This window comes from Talpa occidentalis, unplaced genomic scaffold (genome assembly GCF_014898055.3).
Source record: "Talpa occidentalis isolate TD23 unplaced genomic scaffold, MPIMG_talOcc4v2.1 talOcc4.9, whole genome shotgun sequence".
Taxonomy (NCBI): Eukaryota; Metazoa; Chordata; class Mammalia; order Eulipotyphla; family Talpidae; genus Talpa; species Talpa occidentalis.
Window position 1 is genome coordinate 63,255,043 of NW_023605305.1, and position 22,194 is coordinate 63,277,236.

The window sequence follows — 22,194 nt, forward strand, 5'->3', positions numbered from 1 at the left end:
ATATTGTGGCGAATGTGTTCGGGTTTTTGTATTGGGAAAATGTTTCCGTAAAAAATAGTGTAGTGCTCAGGGTTGGAGGTTGACCTGGGTGTTAAAGTAAACCTCAGTGTGTGGTGGGCTGACACCTTGAGAGATGTTGTATGGGAGGCTGATTAGCAGAGCGGGCAGTTTCATTTGGAGTTTATTTATTTTTTAAGGAGTGATTTATTTATGTATGTATAGAAAAACTGGGGTGTAGGCCAGAGTTGGGGGTGTAAGTGGTGAGAGGATTCACCAGAGACAGAGTGGGGAGAAGAACAGGTGGATTTACTGAAATACACTGCTGAGGGGAGCAGTGAGCAAGACAGGAGAGGTCTGCTGTGCCATATGGGGGTTAACTCCCTGGCTGGGGATTGATCTCAGGCCTTCTCAGTAATAGTTCCGAGACCTAACCCCTACACTACCAGGGATGCCCTCATTCATAGTTTAAATGGAAGTTCACAGATCAAAACTGTGTACATGATATGGGGAAGTAGGAATCCTGGCTCGTTCTCCCTTCACTTTGTCCTTCAATGATCAACTTAAGAGTCTGCCACTCGTTTGCAAGCTTTTTTCAAATCCCCCAGGAACTGGCATGGTGAGTTGGCTGGAAGGCTCTTTTTCCTGGCAGTCTCCCTTAAGTGCATCACTCTCATTCCATCCCAGAGGATGACAGGTCTCCTTGGCTTGGCGAGGTGGCTGAACTCTGGTCCATGTCCAACTTCCTCCCTTAGGATGGTGGTAGCATGCAAGATATGTTTGTTGAATGACGTTTTATTTGGGAGTCTCAATGGTTTAGTTTCTAAACTCATTTTCTTTCGCAGACTGGGAATCAGAAGGAGGTGGAATCTGTTAGTAATTTTTCAAGCTTCTGATTCTTAACTAGGGATTTTTGCCTCACAGATGTCATTAGACCATTTCATCAAGGACTTATTAAACATCAACTCTATCCATTTAACAGATGTTTATTAGGCACCTGTTATGCATAATAGCTAGGGCCGATGCTGAGGGGGAAAATAGCCAAAAAATATTTCCTGTTCTTTAGATAAGCTCAGAATCCAGTTGAGGATTGGAGAAGGCTGTGTGGGAAAGGCTGTGTACTCCTGAAAGTACAGACAGGAGAGGCTGTTGAATAGTCCAGGAGATGAGGAGGGGCGGTGCTCATTCTACCCCCTTCCTCTCTGAAGTCTGAACTGCCCTGGGTCTGCCATGCCCCTGCTTCCCCCCATATCATCCCTTTTGGAACCCAGCAGCGAAGAAAGCTCTTAGACTAATGTCCTGTGGTCAGGCTGCATGTGTGCCTTTCATTCAAAAACTCCTCTAAAGGAGAACAATTTTAAAGCACTGTTCTTCCCTTCACCCCCAACCCAGCCTCCAACTCTCTACCATACGTGCTGCCTTCTGGGTCTTCTTATTCTTTGTCAGTTCTGTGTGGCACAAGAATCTCTCTCTTATTGAAAGCTCTTTACCTTTTCTTTACTTTTATCAAAGAATACGCTTGGAGCTTTAAAACCCAACTACAGCTATCCTCCTGAATATTTCTGTGTGGAAGGGATTAATCAAGTCTGTCAAACATTGAGCTGTAAAACCTTTAATATTTCTAAAAGGTTTAAAACGGGTATATTTATCACATGCATCATTGAGAATAATCTTTCTTTTTATAAAAAAATATAAATGCTCACGGTAAAATATTGTGGTGATGAGCACAGTGGGTGAAAGTTTCATTCAGGGAACTGATTGTGATATTGGAATGGAGATTCTGGTAAAATCTTTCCTGACTTCACTCCGTCGAGATCCCCCATCACCTACCATACCTTTATTCCTATGAATGCTTCACGTAGTGGAATTCTAGATTCTTGGTGCTCAAAAGGCAAGTAGGAAGAAGAGATTCATTTTTGTTGAGTGTCTTTCCTGTATCAGGTATTATGCCTGCATGTTCTAAGTGGGTTTTTACATTTTAATTTTCACAACAATCCTTTATAGCCAGCACCATCACAGCTGATTTATAGACAAGGAAACTAAGATTCAAGAAGTGAAGCAATTTTCTCAAGATCACATAAATATTCATTTGCAAATCTGGGACTTGACCTTAAACCTGTCGAATTCTTTCATTCTGTTTATGGAACAAATGCCTAGCAAATGCTTAACACAAGGTATGTCAGTAACTACTAAAGGTTGCCGGAGTTGTTTGGACTGTTAACGTTAGCTTCCTGAGAATTTCTGGCGACAGATCTTTATTGTACAGACAGACTGACAGACAGAGGAGATTGTTGGGCATGATTCTGAGTTTCTCAAATGTATATTTTAAAATATTTAATCGAGCAGTGGTGGTAATATTCCTAAGAGTAGAGGGTGGCTAGAGGCTTTTTATTATTATATATAACCATGTTCATTATTTCTATGTAAGGCAATTTCACATGTACAGCTTAATTTAATATGTTCTATAGTCTTGTGAAGGAATTCCAGCACTGCAGCCACCATATTTAGGGATTTTCTTTTTTTTATTTTTAATGACATATCATTATTTTACATTCTTGTTTGTTTTTTCGTCACATAGGATTCCTCCCCTCATGTGGGGTGACCATGGTTTTCCCACCACTCAAGCACCCAGAGTCCTCCACCATAGTCAACTGTGCTCCCTTCCCTCCTCCCCTCATTTTTTTCCCTCCCCCTCTACCTCTTCCTTCCCTCCCACATACCTCATATCTATAGTCAGCTGTCAAGGGTCAGTTTTACAGTTTGTCTTTTTCTGAACCTTTGTTTGGTTTCTTCATAGTCCACCTAGAAGTGACATCATCGGTATTTATCTTTCTCCTCTGGCTCACCTCACGTAGGATAATCGTTTCTAGCTCCGTCCATAATGGCATGGGTTTAATTTATTTTTATTTTTTTGATTGTTGAGTAGTGTTCATGTGTGTGTGTGTGTGTGTGTGTGTGTGTGTGACATTTCTTGATCCATTCATCTGTTCAGGTCATTTAGGTAGTTTCCATGTCTTGGCTATTTCCATTTTACAGATAAGAGAATTGAGGCCCAAAGACATAATAAGACCTGCATAGGGCATTTAACTGGAAGGGACTGAGTTGATGCTCATACTCTATTTGACACCAGTGCCACAGTCTTTCTACCAAAGTATGTTTTTAAACTATTTGATGTTATTCCTAACATTTGCAAAGAATTAAGTTCAGCCTTATTTTTCAGACTTGACACCTGAGGTCCAGGCACTGATAATCCTGTAATTGGGGCCCAAACAATGTGTTGTGATAGTGCAGAAGAAAGATCAATGTATTCAAATGAAGATGAGTAATTTGAAATCAGGGAAGGCTGCCCTGAGGCGGTGATTCTTAGATGGTGTTCTGAAGGGGAAAGGGTTTTAATAGAGGGAGAAGATTCAACAAGTGATACTAAAATGGAAGAAAGGAATGATCTTGTAGCAAAATGACAACATGGTGGTCCCATGGGCGGAGCCCTTCGGGGAAGTGCAAGTTTGTTGTTTCAATACAATTTGTTGTATAATTGCATTCCCAGACTGCCACCATAGTGTGTAATTAGAACCCCTGCCAGCTGGGTGGTGCCTTCCACATGCCTCCACTTCATGTCTCCAACTCTGCATTAGAGCAAGCACCAGAAGAAAGTCCTAAGGTTGGAAGGTTTGTCATTTCAAACTCCACTTTTCTATGAACATACCTCTCTGGGTTGACTAAGTATATTGAGAGGAAGCGAAGATGAAAGGCTTAGAGGAAAGAGCAGCTTTCTGCTCCCCGGTTACTGTGAAGACAATAGGCCCATTTCTGGAACTCTTTTGGGAAAGTGGGATATTCCCCAATTTACATTTAGCAAACTGTAATTAGTGTCAGAGAAGGAGAGAAATGACTGTGTTGGGAAGCACCGCTCTTCTCTGCGGAGCAGTCTCTACTCTGAAAGACTGTCTCCAGCACTAGGATTTTGTGTGGGGTGGCAGGACACCAGATACCTCCTATAGTTCAAGTGGACTTGGTCTGGGAGTGAAGTACTCACATGTGGTAGTGGGCAGAGTGCAGTTGATCTGCTTCAGATAGCAGAGTGGACCTTGCCTGAGTGTCAGCCAGTTGGGATCATGAAGCTCTTGGATGATTTCATTCATTCCATAAACACATGGGCCCATACCAAGGGAAGCCCTACTATGCTGACACCGGGGTGGATGTCAGAGGCTGCGGATCCCATGGGATCTGGGAAAAGTCCTTCCAGTCAAAGGCAGATTTTTGGCTGGAGAACTACCTCAGGCTTTTTGGTTTGGGGACCATTGAGTAAATCAAATACTCCCTGTATTCACTAGGAGAAATAATACTAACTGCCTTAACCATCAACCCCACTTAACCAAAAATTTATCACAATAAAATATGTTATTGGATTTAATGTAATCATTTGGAGGCACAATTTTTTTTTTTCTGTTTTCTGTATGTCACCATCATCTTCAACATGTGTCCCCTGAGGTCTCTGCAAGAGAGGAAAAGAGGAATACGATATTTGGGAGATTTTTAGGTACCGATTGTAGAAGTAGCATGCATCCCTTCCACCTGTAGACTTTGACCAGAATTTTAGTTATATGTTCCTATTCAACTGTAAAGGGACTGGAAAAATGTAGCTTAGCTGTGTGCCCTGGATAACAGTAAATAGCTTAAACACATTGTCTAGTCTTGACACATCCCCTTAAACTTGGTTCCTGTTCAGACAAATATAAGATCATCTAAAAGATTTTTCTTCACTACCACTTTCAGGAGGTCTTTCAGGAAATATGATCTTTTACTGTAGAATGGAATTCTACTGGTGATAATTAAATTAATATAAATTATTTGGAAGAACCTGATGTGATTTCATAATTTTTGGGCCCAGACTTCTTCCAGGATTCTCTCCTAAAAATAGAAATTACAAAGATTTGTGAACATACAAGTTCATTTCCCCATTTGTTGCAATTTTTAAAAAGGGCAGTCTCAATTTCCAAAAATAAAGAAAATGTCTCACTGACTTATTTTACATCCAAATAATGTAAGTCATTAAATGAAACAGGTTTCTTAAAAATGTGTAATGTTTTTAATGACATATGGACAAAAAGGTAGGCTTCAGAACCTTATATACAACATCATTCCAATTTTGTTGCAAACAAATGCTTAGGTACGTAGTCGTAGATACCTAAAAAAGACAAAAGACAATGCATTGAGGTATGAGTAAATTTCTCTGCATAGTAGAATAAGGGCTTTTATTTCCACTTTATATTTTTACTTTCTCATTTTCTAAACGATATAAGAATGCCTAACTTGAATTAAAAAAAAAATCAACTATTTTTTTAAGTGGATTGCCAAGAATAACTTTGGACTGGACTGACTCAGCTTGAAGAGAATTATCTCAGATATTTGAGGAGAAATCATCCAAAGGGTGTGCAAACCTTATCCTGGAATATGTCATGTCCAGGAGTGGAATGGCAGGCAGGAGACCACAGAATAAAAGTCAGGAATTGTGAAAACTACAGGGGCCCAGAAAAATCTTATAACTGATCTGGAGAGTACTACCTCAACTTTAACTGACTTTCAAAGCTGGAAGACTGGACTGATTTATAAATTCAAGATAGCCCTGGTTCTATTACTTATTAGCTGTGTGGGCATGTAATTATAACTATTCTGAGCCTCAATTTTTAAATGGAAATAATATCACTTTATAGTACTGCTATGACATTAAATGTGATCCTGTTTTTAAATATTTGACATGCGTATGTACCAAATTGCGATGATGGGTCAAAATGTGAGGGTCTTCAACAGTTGTACCTGTAACCATTCACTCTTTGAATAACTAGATGCAATGTAAGGATAGAACTTAGTGTGGGGTTACTGACCATATATAGACCAACACCTCTTAGTTTCTGTGATCCTTTCAGCATCCAGGGAAACAAAAAAGACAGAATGCAAACTGGCTCTAGAAACTTTGGGCCATTTGTTTGTAACCTTGTAGAAGCTAAAGCCTAGAACCCCCCATCATACTCAAATGGGTGCACTTTGGGATCAAATCTGTTCTACATTATAGCTTTTCATAATCCTCTGCAGGCTTTGTTCTGCTCCCTCCTTCCCCACCAAATCATCAGTAGGATTGCCTGGAGCTTTAGATCAGAGCATCTGTCTCTGTGACTCTCACCTGAAATTTGGGGGTGTTCATGTGGCAAGTCTCTCCCATCTTCTTTTCCTTGCATTTCAGCTGGGTAGTAGGCAGTCAAGACCCACTCCATGTCCAGTCTTCACATCAACTAGGGGACGGGTCTCAAGTGAAATGTTCTAAAACAAATAGTCAAGAAAAACATTCAAAGGCAAATGCATTAGAGGTTCTTTCTAGACAATTCCGGGCAAGGGACTCATAGACTGTGACACTGCACCATACGCAGAAGCAAAGGAGAGGTACATCAGCCCCAGAAGCTGTGACTTCATATCTGACTTGGTCTGCTTAGGCTGCTGTGAAAGAATACTGTAGATGGAGTTGTTTAAAGAACGAACCTTTGTTTCTCACAGTTCTGGAGGCTGGGAAGCCCGAGATCAAACTGTCCATAGAGCCAGCGTCTGGTGAGAGGCTACTCCCTAGTTTGTAAGAGGCCATCTTGTACCCTAATTCCATTCATCAGGGTCCTCCCTCATGACCTGATTTACCTCCCAAAGGTCCCGTGTCCTAAAACCTTCACATTAGAGGTTAGGATGTCACATGCGAATGGGAGGGGACACAGATATAGTGTTTATATCAACATGCCTGATGGTTGAGCAAGAGTTCCTGAATCTTCCACTGCCATCCGAGGCCATCACAGGTCATCACAACTGTCACCTCAAGGGGTGAATACATGTAGGTACAAGATATTGTGTCCAGACACTGCTATACCCCACACATCTGACACTTTTATTATATTTTGCTTCTTCCAGCAAAAGAGTTTTGCTTTTTTCTCTTCTTTTTTTCTCAGTCCTGGACACATCATTCTGCATTTGTTAAACTAAGCAGTGATGGGATGGGAGTTTCCTAGAAAGTGCTATCCAGTGTGTTATTTTGGCTGTCTATACCCTCTATGCCCACACAATTGAATAGGACAAATGTGCTGATGATTGTAGAATGACCTTGAAATTCAGCCTAAAGTTCTTCAGCTTAATTTAGATAGTGCTCAGTGACTTCTAAGAGAAAAGAGCATGAAAAGGAAATTGCTCAGTTTGCAGCTTAGAGACTCCCCCAAATTCTAAACTGCTCTCCGATTTATGATGCTAAGAAGCCTGTTGCTGATTATACTTGATGCCCCATAAATTAATGAGGGCTGCACTTGGAGGTGACAATAATCACTGAGTCTCTGGAGCAGAAAATGCAACACTAATACATATGTTTCAGAAATGTCCTTTTGTCTATATGTTTGGAGGAGAAAGTGCTGATGAGGATCAATTTCATATTGACTTTAAATTTTTCAATTGACCCAGAGCTCTTTTTATTAAGTAATGTGCACAAAAACATTTTATCCCAGGCCAAGTTGATGGCTTGGAGAATTCCCTTCAGAATACAGCAACCTGGATAGAATTAGAAATGCAATTCATTAATTCATTCTTTTATTTATCCTTTAATAAATATTTATTGAGCACCTGCTACAAGCTCAATTCTGGAAACTGTGCTAGACTGTAAGCAAGACACAGTCTGCCCTCAAGGAATCTAAAATCTAATGCTCTCAACAGACACATCAATAAACAGCCCTGGCCTAGTGCAGTATGTTTTATTAGGGTATGTGAAAGCACTGAGGAAGAACTTGCAAAAGGTATCACTTGTACCTGGTGCATCTTACTTCATGTTGAATGAATGTGATGGCCAAGTTGAAATGGAGCAAAAGATGTTGGAGCTGAGGAAAAAGCATGTACAGAGATAGAAATGAATGATGTTTAAGTAGAGCCCAGGTGTAAGCAGCTCCAAGATGAGGCTCCAGGTAGCCAAGAACAAGACATTTGGACCTTGGTGTTAAGCTACCACCTAGGCAGATAGGCAAACCCATAGAAGGCAAAGTGAACCCCAAGGGCCTTGCTCCCCTTCCAAGCGCAGGTCTCAAAACACAGTGAGTGGCTCACTGGCTACACTGTTTGCTGTGTTTCGAGTGGACGGCACACAGGAAGCATAGGCTACCCCGAGGCTCTCCTCCCTTGGTCACTTTCCTGAAGGAGCAGCCCAGTAGAATCTGCTTTTCAAATCCTGGCTCTGCCATCCTTAACCAAGCAGGTCCTCCCACCTGCAGAGCCAGGCACATCTTCAGTTTTGCCTGAATGTTGTAAAATCTGCCTTTATTTACTGCCTTCTTTCTCTTTTATCAGCTAGTCATTCCTACCTTCTTCATTATTGTCTTTATCATTTGGTAATATTACAGCTTTTTGTTTTGTTTTCCTCTTGTTTGACTCCTCAAGTTATTCTGGAAAAACATGAACATCACTCTTCTGAGCCTCTGGACCTGGTCCCTGGGCTTTGATGTGCAGGTTAGGAATCCTGCCATGCTCTCCTGAACTTGACTCCATGGCCACAGTGGCCTGGCTGATTTATGGCTGTTTCTTCCCATGTTTGATCTTAGCAAACAGACAGCTGTGATGAAGCAGCTTCATTCTTCTCACCTGCTGGCATCTTCATGTTTGGTCTAATAGGTTGTTAACTGCTCTGAGGACAGGCACTGCCCTTCCTGGCTACCATTGAGAGTGGTCTCTATGGTAACCGCATCACATCAGGGACCACATTCATTCTTCAAGGTTTTCCTTCTCCATATTTCTCTGGTGGCTTCTGGGTAACCTGTAATGGTTGGAGCCCTGCCTCACCCTGCCAGGAAGCCACTGCTGATTTAAAGCCTGGCAAAGGAACTTAACAAGACATACTGCTTTCCTCTGGCCTTGTTGCTTATTCTGTGTTGCACTTGGTCCAGGCCTGCAGGGAGCTGTCATTCCTCCTTTATCATTTCCCTTTTTGGCATCCCTCAGGTATTGCTCTCACTCTCTCAGAACGCTTTGACATGCTTTCTCCAGATCTCACTGCTCATTAATATCTTGCAACAATCCCTTCTGAATCCTGGCATTCACTGTTCTTTTTTCCCTCATTCTTCTTGGTTCAGTCATTCACTCATCTCTTCAGAAGTGACACTCAAGTTCTCTGGTCTTCATCTGTGCCAGAGATTTGTGTCAAAGAGACTTATGAAAACTGTTCAGATACCAATTTATGTGTGATAGGACCCCAGGGTGTTCAAGCTGCTGATTGTATTCAGTTCCCAACCATAAAAATCCCATTAATGCCAAACATTTATGTAGTGTTTATTATGCGATCATCATTGCGGTAAGCACCTAACATCTTCATAATACTCCTATGAGCTACTCTTAATGTCCCCATTTTGCAGATGAGGAGACTGAGACACAGAGTTAGGAAACATGTCCTAGGGACTCCAGCTGTTACATGGCAGAATTAGGATTTGAACTCTGGCTCCAACACCCATGTTCTTCACCAGGCAGTGACATTTCTCTCTGTTCCTATGTTACCTGGAATAGCCCATTTCCATAGGGCTAAATTGTACCCATCTACAATGCCAAGGTTAAATGCCACCTGTTTTGTAAAGCCACCCACCTCCCTCCACATTCAAACTATAAGTTCATTTGTTCAGTTAGCAAACATCAAAGTATAGTGGTTATAGTGCCTTCATTCATCCACTCAAGATTTTATCAAGTACCTCTAGTGTTACAGTGTTAGGGGCTAGGGCTACAATGGTGAACAGAGAGCAAGCTGACTCAACTCTCACCCTACTTACTTTTGAAAAAAGAGAAAATAAACCAGAAAATAGTAAAAAAATCGCTTTATGTATTTGTAAAATCTGGCTAGCTGTAAATTCTTTGTGTATCTGTATATCAATGTCTGTGTATATGGATATTTATATTTATCCATTGATAAAATGATTTTTTTCCAATCAATTCCTCCTACTTGCTTATATGATAAGATCTGTCATGAGCTGTCCTCGGACACCGTTCCAGGCTTAACTCATACCAGTTCTTGCCTCCTGTTCTGCACCTACCCTTCCCAAACCCCAGCTCCTAGAAAATGTTTCCCTATTGAAGGCCATCCAGACACGGTGATACTGCCGTGCTTTACTGCATGCTCAGCCTGTATTCTCTGCCTCATTGCTTTTCACTTTCTTTCTCACATTTCAACTTAACCCAGGTTCGTTTCAAACACTAAGACCAGGTTCAAACACCCCCACTCTGTGGACTCTCTCCAGCCATCTCCTTCTCCACTCTCCTATCAGCAAGGGGTCAATCTGGCCTTCCTCTGTGCTGCTCCAGCACTGAGTATACTGTCTGTGACAGTGCCTTGGTGTCTCTTGACAAGGACTAAGGATTCCTTGAAGATAAGGTGCAGGCTTTATTGCTTGTTTTAATCATTGAACCTAGTGCAGTACCTGTCATACACTGGCTATTATTATTAAGCTATTAATAATAATGATGATACTAACCTTTAAAGCATCTGTCTGACATCTGTACCTGACATTCTGCTTAACATTTCATGTTTTCATTGTGTTTTTCTATAGTAAGAATCATATAATATAGACAGTGATACAGATACTATTATTAACTCCAATTTATAGAGGAGAAGCTAAGGTTTAGAGAGTACACAACTCCTGCCTCAGAACAACACCCCCAAACAGCTGAGCCTGACCCAAGCCCACATGGACTTGCTGTGGGGGACAGGAGAGCAGAGTCTGGTGGCTCATGGGTCACCATTGCAGTCACAGTGCCCAGCGTAGCAGCACTGAAGGCACTTGGCCACATCCTGTTAAATGGGGGTGTGAATGATCTGTAACCAGTACACATTAATGCTGGTGAGACATAGTGGAGCACCCATGTGGATTCTGGAGGGAGGAAGGGATCTAGGGGTGCTGTCATACCACTGTGTAGATTTACATGTACATGTACACACACACACACACACCCCAACCCATGTCTGGACATGGAAAAGGAAACAAAGGAAGGAGTCTATGAAGCTTTGATAAGATGACCATTGGCTACAAAGTGTACGTTTTATGTTTTGTACAAGTGGGTTTGGGGTTAAAGGAGCTCCTGATAGATCCAGCACTGACTTTAGACCAGAAGGGTCTGAATTTGGAGTCAGCAAAACCTGTTTCAATCCCAGCCATGTTAAACTTCCCTCTGAAGTTCAACATACAGATTAATGCATGTTTCTAGAATCAGATGACCTGAATTTAAATAACTTAGCCCTATGTTTACTGTATGATCTTTGGAATGAGACTTCTCAGGATCTCATTTTTCCCACCTACAAAATGGGCATATTAATGACATTTGCCTCATAAAGTTGATGTGAGAATTAAATAATTCAATTCACTTGAAACTTATGAAACAGTACCTGGCAACTGGGAAGCTATTATTAGCTCTTAGATAGTTATACCTATTTTAGACAGGGATGTAGTGCGAATGACGGGATTCTGAAGGGTGAGACCCAGGATTGGAACAACATCCCTGTTGGTTAGAGTTGCGGACCAGCCAAGATTCATGGACTATGAAGGATACAAAATATGTGCAAGGCTTTGTTCTCCAGGCCAAGAAGGCGCAGACAGCCGCGAGTGAGCAGAAAATATGCCTTAGAAAAAAAAAAAAAAAAGAAAATATGCCTTAGGCTCTGGGTCTGGGTTAGTGTTAATGGGTAGTGAGCAGGCAGAATAGACAGCGTGATCTCACCCTCTGACACTCCAGGCAGAGCCCTGAGGCCCTCCCCTGTGAGTCTGTTCCTCATTTTCTAGAAAATTCAAATCAAACATTAGTGTACACCTTGTAAGGCCATGCAAAATCAGAGAAAGATGAAATTGTTTTTAGAAAGAGGTTTTCTGGCAACAAAAAAGGGAAGACATGACAAAAGTCAAAATGTGAAAAGTGATGAGATGAAAAGAGAGGTCCTAGAATGGAGGACAAACAAGGACACGTAAAACACAGACTGGCAGATGCACATACACGCATATTTCACATACATGCTGCTGTCATCACCAAACCCTAGATCTGGTAGACAGACCCTACCCTTTCTATCCCTCTAATAGTGATGAGGAGGTGAGGGCCTGGGAGGGATAATGCTCCTCCAAGGAGGTGGGGTATTCCATTCACATAGAACCCCACAGCTGGCACTTCATAGGTGACTTACAGCTATGTTTGTAATATTGGCTGCCATCGATTGGATGACTTAGTATTTGCAGTTGTCACATTAAATGCTTTCCAAATATTATGATATCCCACTTTATAATTTTTAAGTCCTTTTCCTATGACTAAGTCTTTGTCTTCATTAGGATCACCCTTTCACAGATGAGAAGATTGAGACCTGGCAGGATGAGGGTTTGCCTTGGTAAATTGGAATGGTGACTAAGTGTGGTTTTGTCTCCAAATCTTGTGTTCTTTGTCCTTACCCTAGACATTGCAGATTAGAGAGTGCATCCAAATCATTCACTCATGAACACATTTACTGAATATGTGCAGGTGCCTAACGTAGTGTTGGCCCAGTCTCTGCTTCATGCTCAATGACTCTGCTCTAACCTGCACTTTTATAGCCATGGCATGAATTCATTTTCACTCCAGCCATGTGATGGAGGGACTCTTACCCATGTCACAGAGGAGAAAACAGAGTCCAGAAATGTTGAGTGAATTTCCCAAGGTCCTATAGTCCAAAGGAGCCAGACTTAGATTAAAACACAAGTCCGTGTCACATCTAAACTCTTGTTTTTTCCATCAAATCATGGGGTTCCCTCCTACAAAACAACATCTTAGCTGGGTCCAGTGTACTCCCATACACTGAACCCAGAGTTCTTTTGAGTCCCAAGTACAGTGTAGACTTGAGGTTGAAGTTGTGTCAACCATCCTAGGAAGGGCCAGAGTTTTCAATGACAAGCACTAGGCATAGCCATAGGTGTAGGGTAACATTTACTGAGTGCCTCCTGTATGCACCTGGCATTGGACATGCCACTTACACACAGTATTACATTTCATGCTCATCTCAAGTACGCAAATAGGTAGTACTGCCTCATTTACAGAAGAGGAAACTGGCTCAGAGAAGACAGTTCCTTTCCCAAAGTCATCCAGCCTGCCTGGCCCCAGAGCACTTCTGCCTCCTCAGACAGCCTCCAGGAGGGGGTTTGAATGGTGCAGAGCATTGTCTTGGAAGACTTCACAAAGAAAATGAAGGCTGAATCACACCTTGGATCACTTATCATGCAGCCAAGATTAGTATTCTGAGAGCCAATGACCGTGTTATTATCATTATGATTAGGTTTCCACGTACTGCTCAAATCAGATGTGTAAATATAATCAAAAACATTTCTCTTTGCATGCAGACTTCCAGCAGGTTCCACCCGGCATCCTAGTTCTGAGGAAAGATAATAAATTAGCTCTAATTAGCTTTCCCACACTGCAGCAAATTTCTGCTGTCACCACTTTGCAAACAGGAGAGACAAGGGCTCTTTTGGCCTTCCCTATGGAAAGTGGCCCATGGGGCTGTGGAGGTAGCAGGTCTGACAGGTGGCTTTTGGGTGTGTATTACCTCGTAGACAAGCTCCTTATACCCCCTGGCCTGGCCTTCAGTTTTTCCATTTGGAAAGGAGGATCTCAGAATGGATTCTTTCTTCTCTTACACACTTAAGAGTCCAGGATTCTACTGCCTGAGAAAAATTCCCAGCATGAAGTGTCAACTTCACTGTGAATGCACTAGGGCTATTGAGTGTCCACTCTTTGTCAGGCATTGGCCTAGGCACTGGAGATACAAAGATGAGTTGGAACTGGTCTCTATCTTTAGGGAACTTTCATCCTACCAGAGAGGGTAATAACAGTTACTTTTTATGTGCCAAGGACTTGGCAATGCCCATCAAATATCTTGCCTCATTTAATCCCTGCAAGAGACCTTTAAGGTGGTATTGTTGTCTGCATTTTATAGAGGGAGAAATGGTCTCAGAGGTTAAGCCACTTTTACACAGTTTTACTACTGATAAATGATGGAACTATAATTTCAATTCAGAGTCTGATCTTTTAGCACAAGATTACACTGTCTCACCCAGAAAGGGTTGGATGCCATAAAAGAAACCAGGGAAGCAGGTGAGAAGGAGGGCATGGGATGAGACGTATCCATGTGGCTGACCAATTAGACCAGAATCTTGGGAAAGATAGGGTGTTAATATATCAAGATGGAAGGGGGAAAATATTTTCAGTGGGGGAATCAAGATATGGAGAAGGAAAGAAAGACACTGGCCATGGACAAAGAAGAGTATGTTGTGCCAAAGGAACCTAATGGAACGTAATTGAGTGCCTACTATGTATTAGGCACAGTTACAGCCTCTGGGAAAAATAGTTAATACTTTAGTGCAGCAGTTCTCAACAAGGGTGATTTTGCCCTCCAGGAAACATTTGGCAATGTTTGGCTATGGTTTTGGTTATGATGACTGGGACGGTGCTACTGGCATCTAGTGAGTAGAAGCCAGGGGTGCTACAAAATATCCTACAATGTACAGGGCAGTCCATCATGACAAATGTCATCTAGCCCAAAATGTGAATTGTTCTAGTACAATGACAAGCTGTGGCCAGCTCATGCAGAAGCATGCAGGCATGCAGGCTGAAGAATTTGCCCATGATTTTCCAAATCCCGTGGCCTCAGACATCCAAATTATAATAGCAGAAAGGACCAGAACAGAACATTTTTGTTGCAAATGACCTCCCAGCACAGAAGAAATCAGTCCAGTTGCCTCAGCTATTTTATTACAGGCCTAGTCTGACCTGAAAATGCAATTCTACTACCTCTGGTTTCAGAACCACTGAGGGCTTATGAGAATATACGACCCACCAAGAGGGAATGTCAGATGGCTTCTTCCTTCTTAATCAAATTAAGTAAATAGTGTCTTTGCAGAAACTGCACTGCTGAGGAATTTATTACAAATTACTTAATCACATGGTTCTCCCATGAAAAGGAAATAGACTAAACCGTGTCTCACCCTCTTCACCCTGAACATTTCAAAGTACAGGAGCTGGACCAGAGCCTATTTATTAAGTTAAGCAATATTTGCTGGCTCTAGCTTGTGAACATCAATGTGGTGTAACTTAACCGCCTTTTAAAATGAAAGTCTACTTTTCATGATTATCGCAAGCACCCCCAGTGCTATTTAATACTGATCCAGAGGAAATCAGGGATTCAGTGGCAGCTTTGAGGATGCTTCGGATGCCAGTGCAAGGAAGACAAGGTTCGGTGGGGCACCTTGAGGCCAGTGTTTCAGGAAGGGCCCCTAGATTTGCGATTGACATGCCCATGGGCAAGAACTTCACGTTTCCCTATGTGACCTTGGGTGGGTTGTTTGCTGCAACTTTCTGAACCCATCTCTTCACGGACAAAAACAGACATGTGCCTCCTAATTGTCATTGGGATAATCTTGGTAAGGCAATGGGCATAAAGTAGCACACAGAGCAAGCCCTCACTAAATCGTGGCTGAGGATGTGGGGTGATTTTCCTGCCTAGATCTGGCTGCAGAGATGTGGCATAAAGCAAACAAGACAAGCATCTGCTATTGAGGTTTAGTTACTTTTCATGTCAAGAGCACAAGAGAAGGGAGATTACTTGGAGATGAGAAACTTCTTAGCAATTCATGCAGTTCGGGCCAAGTCTCTGGGTTCAGACAGAGGCTGGCAGGTAAGCACTCCGCCAGGTTGGAGGGACTCAGAGGGAAAATCAATTCAAAGGGCCTTTCAGGGAACGAGGGGTGGCAAATGCCCAGGGTTAATCCCGATGGGAGACCTGTATTTCCATAACAGGCGAGGCCTTCCCTTTAACCTATTGGCACCTCGAGTTGGAGTTTTCCGGGGTGAAGTCCATTACTGGCAATGGGTGTGCCTCGCATGATTAATGACCTCGGTTACGGTCCGGTTAGCAGCAGAGAGCTCCATCCATCTCACTTCATGGAAGCTTCACACGCCATTTATTGTCTGCAGCCAGGATGTGTTCCTTTGCAATTAGGTAAATGCCTTCTTTGGAAGTAGACGTGGTAATTCCTCCATTAGTGCCCCCATTCTCAGGCCCCTCACAGGAAGGGAAGGCAAAGGCTGGGGAGAGTCCAAGGGAGACAGACACAGTGACAGCGTCAGGTGTGATTTCATGTCCTCAAGTGAGTGTGGCCAGGAGCTATCATCAGCTCTCAGCTACCTCCTTTCAAGGGGACATTTAACCCAGGGCATCCATACACACCACAGCTTTAAAATCCATCCCAGGGAAAGAGGGCCAGGCCCAGCATGTCAAATGGAGCCTATGCTTGTTTTCTGTTATAACAAGAAACCCTTACAACACATCGTTTCATGTAATGGCTCTCATTTATGGGGTGCTACCCCTGTCTCAGTGCTGTGCTCAAAGAAAGAGATGAATATAGTACAGATAGCTGTGAAGTAAAATAACAGCCCAGATCACATGTGGGGGCCTTCAGGCCATTTGCCCTGACTGGCCCCCTGAATACAAGTGGCCAGACAGATCTGGTGGATCTGAGCCCCTTCCTCAGATAATCATCCCTCTAACTCCCCACAACTTCAATAATCCCAGTCTCCATTTCCTCGGCTGGAAAATGAGAACAACACTAATGCCTCATTGGGTGGTTGTGAGGATGAAAACTCTCAGTCAAGATCATGGGGCAGAGGGGAGACTCAGAAAGTGGGAGAAGTTGTTATTGTCATCAGTTTTCCATTATGGAAAGTCTTATTTCAGACCCTTGCCCTTACCCTGGTTTCTTGTTAATAGTCACTATACTTTCTCTAAAGAGGAGTCTTCTTCCTTAGTCCCCAGGGGACTCCCTCTTGCTCATTCAAGCTTCTACTCTATTTGCTCCTTAGAGGGCCTGTATATACCAGCAACCTCACATAGTCCTCTGCACCACACCCTCCTGCTCAGCTTTACTTTCTCATCCCAGCAACATCACCTCTTGACATCACAGTCTTTCATTTATGTCTTGATGTTCCACAACCCATTCCGCCAGAATGTGAGCTCTGTGAAAGCAGGCATCTTGTCTCTTGTTTACAGTCGTATCTCCAGCATCTAGAATGGCATTTGGCATCGAGTAGGAGTCCAACACACATTTGATGAATACGAGAAGAATAAGTGATGGTTTTATCAGACGCGTACTATGTTCCTGGTCCTAGCCTTACTTCAGATCTTACTGCTGCTTTCTCCCTCTGTGGTGCCCTAGTGAATCATTTAGCAGTCCAAAGCCTGTGAACACATTTTCTTCTTTTTCTCAACTCTAAAAGCTGCCCCCAGCTCTCGAGTTTCTAAGTGCATCCAGAGAAATTCTGCGCCAGAGACAAAAAATCTGTAGTATTTCCAGAAGAGTGAAGGGTTCTGTCCACAATGCCCAGTTGTTCCCTGTGTCAGTCACTGCCGCCTCTGCAGAGTAAGCAGGCTTCCACACCACCCATGTTATCAAAGCCTGCAGATGAGAAAGACTAGACTGGAAGGGCCATCCAGAAGGCTCGACTGGTCTACAGGACCATCTGCTATATGAGGACATGCTTCCACCACGAATTTTAATAGTTTTATTGAAACCTAATTGATGTATAATAAAATACATATTTAAAGTGTACAGTTTTGGGGCCTCCCCTGGTGGCGCAGTGGTTGAGTGCTGGGCTGCGAAGCTGCCTGCAGCCTCTGCAGCGCTGGTTCAATCCCCAGCCACCGGCGAGGGTCCCACATTGCGCGCAGACCTCTCCTGCCCGCCCGCTGCTCCCCTCAGCAGTGTACTTCGGTCCTTCTGCCTGCTCTGCTCCCCACTCTGGCTCTGGTGAATTCTCTCACCCTCCCGCACTTCTGACTGTACCCAGTGCTTGTATAAATAAGTAAATAAATCTTTAAAAAATAATAATTAAGTGTACAGTTTTGAGATAGGCATATACCCTTGAAACATCACCACAATTAAGATAATAAACGTTTCCATCATACCCCTATGCTTCTTTATAATTTAACTCCCCTCATTGCACATACCTCTTACACACACATATGTGTACAAACATGTACACACATGGCACTCAGGTCCAGGCAATGCAGACTTGCTTTCTGTCCCTCCAGCTACTTTGCTTTTTCTAGTATTTTATATAAATGAAATCTTAAAGTATATATCTTTGGATTTTTCTCTCATCATCATTAATTTGACATTCATCCATGTTGTCAAGTATAGCAATGGTTTGCTACTTTTCATTGCTGACCATTATTCCATTTTATGGCTATGCCAACAATTATTTTATCTGTTCACCTATTGGACATTTGGGTAGTTTTGAATTTTTGGCTGTCACTACTAAATTTGCTGTGAGAATTTGTATGCAATTCTTGATGTAATTATGTGTTTGCATGCAAATCTTTGTGTATGGATATGATTTCATTTTCCTTGAGAAAATATCTAGAAGTGGGACTGTTGGTTTGTATAATTGTTATATATTTCACCTTTAAAGAAATTGCCAAGCACTTTTCCAAAACGGTCCTACCAGCAGTGTATAAACTGTTCCAGTTGGTCCTTTTTCCTTGTCAATCCTTGGTATGGACAGTTTGTTCAATCTTAGACTGATACGGTCTAGTGCTTATACTTAATCTGTTTTTAACTTACAACTCCCTAAAAGTGAATCTTTCCCAGTCTCTTTCCAAGTTTTTGTTATCTTTGTCTTTCTTTGGTGGAATAGCCATTTTTACACAGTTACCTTATTTGTGAGTTGTAAGAATTTCTATATTCCAAATGCAGGTTCTTTGTCAGATAAATATTTTGCAAAAATTTCCTTCCAGTCTGTGACCTGCCATTTCAATTTCCTTTCCAAGTGAAGCAGTAGTATTACCTCCCCATCCATATTCCAAGAAATTAGCACATAGCAATCTTAGACACTGAGCATGTTTAATAAATTTAGTTTCATGAATAAGACAAGCTCTAACTTTAAATACTTGAAACCAAGCACACGAAAGATAACTTTTTTCCCTCAGTTTGCCAATCTGTAAAATCAAGGTAATATTATCTCATTCAAGGGATTATTGTCAGAATTAAGTGAGTACATATGAATAGATCTCTTAGACTGATACTAGACATAAAGTACGAGTTTGATAAACATCAGTATTGTTATGGTTTGTAAACTTAGGGAGCAGAAGTGGTGCCACAGGACTAAAACCATAAGGAAGCAGACTGTCTCAATTTATTGGATTATTTTCCATTGCTGTCCAACAAATGGAATAAAATGAAATAGACTGCCACTAAGCTGCTGCGTTCCTCATCACTGGGTGCATTTCAGCAGAGAGAGAATAGCTACTTGATCATACTCTAGAAGAGATGACTGCTACCTTGAGAAAAATACTGAACTCTTTGTGTCTCTTCTATTCTAAAAAAAGTGTTTTTTTCCTGATAATAGATAATAATAACAACTATAATAGTAATAATAGCAACAATGACATGTTGTTATTGCTTATATATTATCGTATGTAATACAGTATAATAACACATGATATATCTAATAAATAGCATATATAATATAAAATAAGTTATTATCAAGGATATGCTATTATGCTAAGCACATAAAGGCAGTATATTATTGAATCATCACAACAACCAGCTAAGGTAAAATCGGTTATCATCTCTATTTGATAGATGAGAAAAATGATCTGCAAAGTTGTAGATAACTTGCCCAATAATGCACACCTTGGAGCAGGGCTTTGAATACAGATATATTTGATGTAAGTAGATGCTTGCAACCCAGGTGGTGACTGGGCTGTTTCCCTTTGCTTAGTTGTAGCCTGGGAAGAAGAGCTGCTGAGACAAATAATTCCCCACCACCTGTGTCTCCAGCCCCACCTTAGTATGTCTCTGAGTCAGTGGGAATAAGTATTGTGGGTTGCTCTTCTGCTACCTCAGCAGGTTACCCCATGACAGGGCCAAAGGTCAGGGAAGCCAGGCCTGGGGTCAGCCACCCAACTTGCTCTCCACCAGCACTGCCAGCCTGGTCTCAGCTTCCTAGGGGAATGGTTTTCACCATCTCCATCTCCAATTGGAACAGGCCTCCCCCATGCTTTTCCTTCTGGCATATGGAGTGTTTATTTGTTTTGAAAGTCCTCAGAAGTGCCAGCTTTCTCATCACACGGCAGTAGGGAATGTCCCCATTTGGTGCCTGTCCATCCAGCACACAATATTTATGCTGTCATTGCAAAGCTGTTGGACCCTTGGATCCTAATCATCCATAGATACTTCTGTAGCTTTTAAAAACCAAGCCCAGTCTTCTGAAAACAAGAGCCTGCCTCCCCCCCATCCTGATTACCAGCTCTTTTTGGCAAGATAACCATGACGATATTCACCAGATTGTGCCAAAGCAACGTTACCTAGCAACCAGCAGGAGCGCCTGGAGTGTGTTTGAAACATGGTGTGCAGTTCTTTAGGCATCTTGGATATAATGGAGAAGAAAAGTGTGCCTGGAGGAAGCCTGGAGAGAATGGTTCTGCTGTCCCATAGGCCCTTGAGCAACCCTGATTCTATGGCTCCTGTGACCTTGGCCAAGTTATATGAGCTCTCTGGGCTCCAGTTTCCTAACCTTGAAAATGAAGAACAGTAACAACACCTAATTCATGCTGATGTTGGCAACATAAGAGTGTAATAAAATTCAGGGGACAATATTCTATTTTTTAATTTAATTTTATTTTATATATTTTTACATAATTTTTCTTTTTTGCACAATGTATACATTTTCATCTTGGTTATAGTCCTCATTCAATTCCCACCCCCATTTTTTTTATCCTACTCCCTTTTCTCTGACCCCCCCCATACTGTACTGAGTAGGTAATTCAGCAAATATTAGTTCCCTTCAAGTTACATTTTGTTTTCTGTCCTAACTTTCATAAAAGCACAAATCCAAACATCTGAAGGCCAGGCTCTAGTTATACGTATCCTAAATTCACTGTTTCCTTAAAGACATCTCTTAACCTCTGCCCAATCAGATTTACAGGGATACTAGGTGTGTTTTGGAGCCCACCTCAAAGTACAGAGAGTAAAAAAAATCTCTGAAGACCAGAATATAAATGCAATAGGTGAACTAGATCTGTTGCTGTTCTTATTTCTAGTTAAGGGGAGATTAACAACACTGTGGGGCTAGTGAGCTTTGTCTAATAGTGTTTATTTTTATGCAGGCAATATTCATACTGGTGAAACAGATACTGTAAATCAAATTGAAGCCCATCCAGCCACCCATGTTCCTTATATGTTTCCACTTTAATCTCTATGTTCATCTCAGGAAATATGTTCCATGTCTAATACTGAGAAAGACCACTGCCAGGGCAACTTAAAGGGTTCTAGGGGATGCAGTTATATTCGTTAGGTTGAATAGACAAGAGCAGAATGATCCAAAATGCATGTGCATTATATAGCATCATGTGAAATGCTCAGATTTCAAAGCAAACTAGACATTGGCTCAAGTCCTCTGGGCCCACCACTTTGTATCTCTGACAACATGCATAAATCACTTATCTAAATGTGCCTCAGTTTTCTCATCTGTAAAATGGCACAGTACAATTTGCAGAAATGTTTTAAGGATAAGGGCAATATTATAAAGTGTCTATTAAGGTGCCTGGCACATAGAATATCCTCTATATATGATATGAAGTGAATACAACATTATATATATATATATATATATATATATATATATATATATATATATACATATATAGTAAAAACTCTAATTGGGAAGTAAAGCAGAGAGCCAAAGAGGGAAATGTTTGGTGTGAGCAGCAAATATGAACCATTAATAGGAAGTAAATGTGAAGGATGTTGAAGCAGCAAGGCTCAACAAGGAGAAGTCACATTCAACTTGAGCATGAAGTGAAGCCCAAAGGTGAGACACCAGAGTAGTTAAGTCCAGCATCTTCAGGCTCTCCTGTAGCTGGAGAAGAACTCAGACCTCAAGGCCCAGCTGTGGGAGCTGAGATGTTATCAGCAGCCAAGGAAATTGAAATTGGTAGAGGTCACAATCTATTATAATCTTCATTCCTGCCCCTCCACTGACATTTTTGCAGAAAAATCCAAGTGCAGTTACCACGGGACTTGAAGAAGTTCAGCAGGAGTATATGATATTCATTGCTCAGCAGAGAATTCTGTCTAAAAAACTCAA

At 41.8% G+C, this 22,194-nt stretch overlaps 1 protein-coding gene and 1 long non-coding RNA gene across 6 annotated transcripts in view; one reads left to right on the forward strand and one right to left on the reverse strand.

The window, feature by feature from the left end:
* DAB1 (DAB adaptor protein 1) overlaps positions 1–22,194 on the forward strand; it is a 1,108,601-nt gene that overhangs the window by 323,096 nt on the left and 763,311 nt on the right. The window lies entirely within an intron of this gene.
* On the reverse strand, positions 4,468–17,024 carry LOC129145219 (uncharacterized). Of its 3 annotated transcripts, none has more exons than XR_008550443.1 (4): positions 16,798–17,024; positions 15,876–16,134; positions 6,179–6,315; positions 4,468–4,492 (listed from the first exon to the last, which is right to left on the reverse strand). It is a non-coding gene; the product is annotated as an uncharacterized LOC129145219 (long non-coding RNA). The 3 variants fall into 3 exon arrangements; XR_008550442.1 differs by lacking the exon at positions 4,468–4,492 and adding an exon at positions 5,089–5,185; XR_008550444.1 differs by lacking the exons at positions 4,468–4,492; positions 6,179–6,315 and adding an exon at positions 13,025–13,423 and having other exon boundaries at positions 16,798–17,022.